The sequence below is a fragment of the Meleagris gallopavo genome, chromosome 4, assembly GCF_000146605.3.
Source record: "Meleagris gallopavo isolate NT-WF06-2002-E0010 breed Aviagen turkey brand Nicholas breeding stock chromosome 4, Turkey_5.1, whole genome shotgun sequence".
NCBI classification, from domain to species: Eukaryota; Metazoa; Chordata; class Aves; order Galliformes; family Phasianidae; genus Meleagris; species Meleagris gallopavo.
The window spans coordinates 55,540,277-55,547,787 of NC_015014.2; the positions used below are offsets into that span (position 1 = coordinate 55,540,277).

The 7,511-nt window shown below is 47.4% G+C and overlaps 1 long non-coding RNA gene across 1 annotated transcript; it reads left to right on the forward strand.

The window, feature by feature from the left end:
* Positions 1–3,348: 3,348 nt before the first annotated feature.
* Positions 3,349–6,856, forward strand: LOC109367409. Its single transcript, XR_002114526.1, has 2 exons — positions 3,349–6,027; positions 6,221–6,856. It is a non-coding gene; the product is annotated as an uncharacterized LOC109367409 (long non-coding RNA).
* Positions 6,857–7,511: the final 655 nt, after the last annotated feature.

The following is a 7,511-nucleotide window of genomic DNA, read 5'->3' on the forward strand; positions in this document are numbered from 1 at the left end:
TTTTTTTTTTGGTTGTCAGAGGGCTTCACTGATTGTCAGAGATTTTCACTGACCATCAGAAGGCTTCATTAATTGGGAGAGGGTATCACTGGTCATCAGAGGGCTTCACTGATCACAGGATATTTGAGGGAGGAGATATGCAGACCTTGTTTCGGGTGATGGGGAAGGGGGTAGAGGCAGTGAAGGAGGAGGAATGATGCAGACTCAAAGGAAGGACAAGTGGCTGCAGTAAGAGAGGGGATAAAAGGAGGGTGATGTAGTCACCCTGTGGCCGTGGAGAGATGGAGCAAAGGGTGAAGGGTTTGGGAGGAATTGTAAGGAGGAGCTGGGAGACAGCAGAGGGAGGGTACTGGGGCTGCTTGGCAGCATGAGGAGCTCCATCCATGAGGATTTTGGAGGTGATGTGGGGAAGCCCACAGGGGTGTAGGACATGGTGTGCATGGCATGGGGCTGTGGACCCCTCCCAGCAATTCGGGGTGGCCACTGCCAGGCAGGGACAGATCCAAGCGGTCCCTACTGAGCATGAGAAGAAGGACACAGACACACAGAGTGTAGCTTTGCTGAGGGATTTATTGATCATCAGAGGGTATCATTGATCATCAGGGTCTTCGTTGGTTATCTGAGGGCAACACTGGTCACCAGAGGGCAGCGCTGGTCATCAGAGGATGTCAGAGGGCATCACTGGGGAGGACAAGTCTTGTCCTGCAGGGTTTGTCCCCAAGGACTTAGGGCAGGAGGAGAAGGACTGGCAGCAGCCAACAGGATGTTGGGTCCCCTGGAGACAGCAGCCACAGCCCCTGTCCCACCTGCATGGTGACCATGGCCATCCATAGGGCACCCTGAGCCTGCCCCCTCCAGATCCCCTCTTCATCACAGCCGTCATCCAAAATCCGGGAAGAAAACTCTCTAACTCCATTGTGCTGTTAGAAAGAGGCATTCCTTTATTCCTCACCATGCACACCTCCCAGAGTTCAGGTTCTGCATTTACACCGACAAGACAGACCTATGCAGTACTTTGGCCTAATTAGTTTACATCAGTACTACTTGCAATACCTGAAATGGTTTTCCATGCATCATTTCATAAGGACTGATACTCTCCTCAGAAAGTGGTTTTACCATAACATATGGTAAGGTGAGAGGTAGGGCCTCAGGCCATCTCAAGTCTGTTTCTTAACAGATTCTATTAATTCGGTTGTTTGTTTGTTTGTTTGTTTTAATGTTTGATTCATTTTTTCCTTCTTTTCATGAGACTGCAGCATATACAGAGCACATCATTCTCATGCTATCTCAATGATTTTTCCTATGCTTTGAACAATTTCGGCTACAAAATGTGAACCTCTATCTGATGATATCCTTATTGGTATTCCAAATCTAGATATCACTCCTTATAGCATAGCCTTCCTACTTCCCTTGCTTCACTGGTGCAACAGGGATAAGCCTCCGGCCATCTGGAAGAAGGATCAGCCAATACAATAAGTACCGCAGCAGGCTTGTCACGGGGGCTCAGAGAAATCTACCTGCCAGGGGTGTCCTGAGCTGTCTCCTCCCTTGTAACTCCAGGAGGTGGTCATCTTGCATTCTGAGCAGTATATTTCCGGCCTACTTCACAACTGCTCACCATGCTTTTCACAATTTCTCCCGTTCGCACAACTAAATTTGTGTCTTTTGGTTGCTGATGATGGCATCTGATCCCAGCGTGTGGTTGGATGATGGTCCTCTGCTATTTCCTCGTTACTGCTCAGGGAACCACTGCTTGGCTGCTTGCAGCTGCCCAGCATCCCGCACCTTCTGTCTGTACTTTGAAAGTTCATTAATCAATTCTTGATATCTCAGGGGTATTTCTCGGAGGAGAATTCCTTCTGCTCTATCTGCACGGTTGTTGTCCTTACTGCTATCGTTGTCATTTCATTGGTGGGCTTTGCCGAACTGTGTAGCTTTTTCTTTTGGTAACTGCCCCTTTTCTAGCAGTTCTATTATTGTTTCTCCATGTTTTACAGGTGTTTCCTGAGATGTTAGCAGCCTCTGGTATTTCCAGATAGACCTGCACATGCACAACCCCAAATGCAAATTGTAGGTCTGTCCAAATAGTGGCACTTTTCCCTGTGCTGAGTCCAGTGCTCTTAGCAAGGCTGTGGGTTTTGCTTCCTCTGCTGAGGTGGTAGTGCCAGAGTTCCAGTCTCTGTTAGTTCACCTCTGATTGTTACAGCCCACCTGGCCTTCTTAAGCCATCTCACACAAAACTGCTACCATCCACAAACATTTCCGTATCTTTAATTTCATGTGGTCTTGTTCCACCAGGACGCTTGGTACTTCATGATGCTATTTGGAGATATAACCAATAACTTCCCTTTTGATTTACTCAGATCTTTTATTTCCCAAGTCAGTTCTGGCCTCCTGCATAAGCAAGATTGAGGCAGCTACAGATTTAAAGAGGCGCTTTCTAACTTGAGGACTCTGAAGGACTTCCAGATTTCAGAGTCCTCACCAGGGGTTTAGCAAACTCAATTCTCTATCACAGGCTGCAGTCTCTGCAGCTCCAAAGGACATTTTGTCTTGCTGGTGCTGCTCCCAGCTTCAGCTGGATATTAGCATTGCTGGTTCAGCTTGTTTCTCTCATCTAGATGTCTCTGATGCTTTGACCCACAGTATGATGGCCTTTTCCAAGCCCTCTGCTGCTGTTTGACCGGGAGGGAATCATTCCTCTGCAACATAAGAACTCGAGCCTCCATATTTTTATTTTCTGAATTGTGCATTTAAATGTCCTTTACCAAATGTGATTGGAGTTTCCAGTTTGTTTGAGGTTTGTCTCTCCATTAGTGGCACCGGCCAATCAGGCACGTATAGAAATTGATATGTATTCAGTTTTCCAATTTCAATGCCTAGAAGAATGGACGCATTTCTGCTTTCCCCATGGCTCCAGTTATCCATGGTGTTTGATCCCTTCAGTGTCCTTCACATGTATTTGTAGCTGAATATATTGCACCTGTATCTACAATAAATTTTACATCTTCCTTCCCAGCCTTGCTGTAACCAGGGGTTTGGCTGGAGTCTGAGCCCTGGTCCCCTTCATTCCGTATTTATTGCTGTGGTGTCCATGGCCTTTGAGTGATCCAGCCCTGATCTTCTGGATTGTTGCTGCTGGTTTCATTTTTGTTTTTTTGTTTGTTTTGTTTTATTTTTTTGTTTTTTTGGGTGGGGGGAGGGGGACAATGCCATTGCCAGTGCACAAACCTCTAATATTGTCTACACCAATCAGGTTTTAGTACTGAGATCCCTGGCCTTATATTCTGGCCTTATATTCTCTCCTATTGGTTCCAGCATTGCTGTTACACCTCTGTATCCTTTTTTTTTTCCCTTACAACCCCCGTTTTAGTTCCCTCTGCTATGGCCAATGCCAATAATCTTCTGTCTCTGTTCTTCTCCTTTCTCTGCTCTCTCAATTTCCTCACTGTTCCCTCCTGTGCCTTCCTTGGTCTATGCCTTTCCCAAGCCCTTTTTTTTTTTTTCTCTCTCCAAACTTTTATCATTACCAACTGCCTTTGACCTTACAGGCACCTCTCCTGCCAATAGAAGGCCCCATTTTAGAATTTCATTTTTCCCTCTAATTTCTCCACCCAATCTTGATCACTTAAGGGCTTCAGTGCCCCTGGTAGATACAAAATTGTCCCTCCTCAAACTGCGAGGTAATTGAGTCTGCCAGCTCCCTCAAGGCACCGCTGTACATCGAATTCTCCCAGGGAGAGCCATAAGCAAAATTCCACGGCAAGATGGGAGCTTCACCTGAAGTTGTTTTTCCACAGACTCCAGCTTTCCACTGTAACTTCAATCACTTCTCCAATCCACTCATTATTGCAATTTTCAACAAGTTTCCTCTTGTTGAATTTCCACACTTTCCACAGCCACGTCTGGAATGCCTGGAATGTGCGAACTGCCTTCACAAACCATAACAACACATTGCTGCAGCTACAAAGCAGAGCTTGACACAATCTGCAGATCCACCATGTACACACCTCAGAGAGAGAACAACACTACGGCATGGTGCCCTTACAGTGATGCCCACGGACCCATGTTCACACACAAAATCACAGTGCTGGTAACCATGATGCAACACAGTTATCAATAAACCAAGCGTGCTTTTGAGAAGGTGCAGAACCCTGAGGGTCTTGAATCTCTCAAGCACCCTGTGCAACTAGAATCCCATCTCCTTGGGAGGCTGTTCTCAGGCACCCCTTCGCTGTATTACTGCTGGGAAACACGGGACACGCCGCGCACTGGGGACATCTCCCTGCTCATGTGCGTGCTGCCTTCTCAGGGATCCCCCTACCCTTGCTCTCCGTATGTGATACAGACTGCTGTCACACGTCACCAGAAGCAGGAAAAAGGAATCTGTCTCCCAGGGAACTTGAGGCTGGTCCCAAAGGAGCTGGGGCTGGGGGAGCTCCCCGAGAATCACTCATTATGCTCTCTGAATGCAAGTCCCCTCCAGGCCTTCGAGATTTCAGTCGCAGTCCCATCTGGGTCGCCAAATTGGCATCCGAAATCCGGGAGGAAAACTCTCTAACTCCAGTGTGCTGTTAGAAAGAGGCATTCCTTTATTCCTCACCATGCACATCTCCCAGAGTTCAGGTTCTGCATTTACACCGACAAGACAGACCTATGCAGTACTTTGGCATACATGTTCACTGCTCTTCAAGGTCGCACAGAGAAGTGCTGATGTCCCTTTGGGCATGCTCAGTGATAGTCAGGGTGGTCCAGTGCCCACCTACTTCTACCCCTTTTTCCACCATCAGCTTCATCACTGAAGCCTTTGACTCAATTTCATTCACTTTTCCCCAGCTTGGAAGATTTCCATTGCTTATTAGCCCATAGTGAGACACTTCTTAAAAACAATAAATGTGGAACTCAATACTTTTGTTGCTTGCACGTTTTGAGGCAAAAGATATTCTAAGTATTCTATTGCGAATCCAGTACTTCTCATGAGACAAAATCATTGAGGCAGAAAATAAATGTATTCTATTGTGTCCCCAGTGCAAAATTATCGAGGAAAAACAATGCTATTCACCCACTCAGTCTGAAATGGAAAGTGGATTCCTGTTGGTAAACTAATATATTGGCTGTTAAAGTCATGTACTAATCCCTATTGCTAAACAAACTAAATAATATCAGCATCCACAAACATCAAATTCCCTCTATGTGACTGCAAAGTCTGCAGTAACATTCCAGAGAACATCATAGCAGTGCTTGTAAAGCACAGAAGTTAACCATGCTGATGCCTTCAAAAGAGCACCTATTGATGAACTAGGGAAGGAAATTCTTAGAAAAGAAAGAACACGGTTATCACCGGAGTGTAGGCCAGAAGGAATTCTTTCCAGCTCAGAAGAAAGAGGTTCGGCAGCTTTCTTCATGCCAGGAGTAGCTGTGAGCCGTCCCACCAGTAAGAGCCTCACTTGCTCCATGGTTAAAACGTGTAAGCTGGACAGGACTGCCATCGGCAGGGCTCAGTGAGGAAGTGAGCCAGCTGCACGGAGATGCTGCCCTCGAGAGCAGGGCAGGCAGAGTGCAATCTCTTGTGAAGACATCCTCACGGGGGAGAGGAGTGTAAAGGAACGCGAGGACAAGAAAGTGGAAATGGCTGAGCACAAGGTTGTGCCACGTCCCAACAGAAGGAAGCCAAGATGCTTTAGAGACACCTGTGCTTAATTAGCATGATAAAACACGAACCCCCCGCGGTGGTGATAATGAGCGAGCATAGGGGAGCAACAGGGGAGCAGCCTGGGAGTTGGGCTCTTCCCAGGCGCTCCAGGTGGGAAAAGAGTGCGGTGGAGCTGACAGCTCCGCAGCCAGCAGCACTCAGAGGGGCACCCTGTGAATCAGCGAGAGCCCGGCTGGAAGCCATGCGGGCAGCGCCGTGCTGGCAGCGGTGCTCCGAGGCCGTCCTGCGGGAAGCTCCGGGCTGAGGGCACCCGGCATCTGCTGCTCTACGCGACTCTACGGAGCCGGGCTGCCTGCAGCTGAGGTGCACCCGAGGTAAGTGTCCTCCATTGCTTGTGCAGAGAAGCACACGCTTGGAAGGTCGTGACAAAGGGGATTCGTTTTCATCCAGGAGACAGATGTAATCGTGCTACCGTAATGCTCGTTACCTTTTATTTAGTGATGTTTTTCTGTTCCTCTTTTATTATATGTGCTTTTACTTTTTTTTTGGTGACTGTCCTCATCCTAGGGGAAGCTCTTCTGCACCCTGCAAAAAGCACCTGGAGGGGAGAGGGGAGCAGCAAAAGGTGTTTCTGAAACAGCATTGCTTTTCCCCGGCTGGGATCGTGGTCCCGGCTCCGTCTCCTGCCCAGCACAACAGTTAGATAGTAAGCTGAAGAATACAAGATGTAAGGGGTCCATAACATTGCTTAGTTTAACTTTTTGCTGGCCCAAGCACATTCTCAAAACGGAGCCTTCTCAAGTCAGCAGAAAGGGGCCCCTGAGAAAACAATGGAAAGGGAGGATAAACAGAATAAGAAATTGCTGAGGCACGCAGGGCGGGAGAAGAGCTCAGAACTGGGACAGAAGTCAGAAGGACACGGCGAGGAAGACGTCTGACTTCATCCAGGAACGACCACCAGACGACCACCAGCTGGGGAGGAAGACGTTGAGCCTTCATCCAACGGAAGCTACTGTGCATGCACTGGGGGGAGGGACAGTATGTATGAATATGTCAATGGGTCTTGGGAAATACTGCTGAATATATATGGGCTTGGCTTACAAATGTATCGAGATCCCACTCTCTGGTGTGCAAGCTGGGAGGAGCGATCCGCCTTGTACCTGGCAGCGCTGAAATAAGGACGTATCTGCGCTTATAACCTTACGTGGGCTGGAGAGTTTGATTCTGAAAATCAATAGGAGCTCCCGAGAACAGGGGATAAGGGTCCCTGGAATCGTGCCTAGAGATAGCCTCTTAGGAAAGAAGCTTCAGAATTGGAAAAATAATCTCAAAGCTAGAGACAAGAACAGGAAAAAGATGTTTAAATATTGTGTACAGACATAGCCTAAAGAGCCACTGCGCAGAAAAACATTTTGACTAAAATGTGAGTCTGGCAGCGATTGGGTTTGTCAGACTTTGAATTTGTATGTAAGCATTAAGTCTCCTTTCTGTGAAACAGAATTGCCTTATGCCGTTTCATGGGAGCAAAAAAGAAGTAAAATAGTTCCTCACAAGAAAGAGTCAAAGCTCAAAAGAGAAAGGAGGGAAGCAGGAAGGTCATAAATGGGATCCCTCAGATAACTTCCCCCCCTTGAAGTTCTAAAGTAATGCAAGCGGCAGTGGTTTCTGCAGAGGCAGGGAGTAGCTGTGCTGCTGATCTGCACAGGGTCCTAGATTCTTAAATACTGAGGGAATTGGAATGATGCAGATGGGACCTGGAGAATTTTCCTTTCTCTAACACTAACCTTACTAATACTTCAATATATCCTCTTAGGGAAGTCCCCTTAGGTCTAGGGGTGTCTATAAAGATACAAAAAAA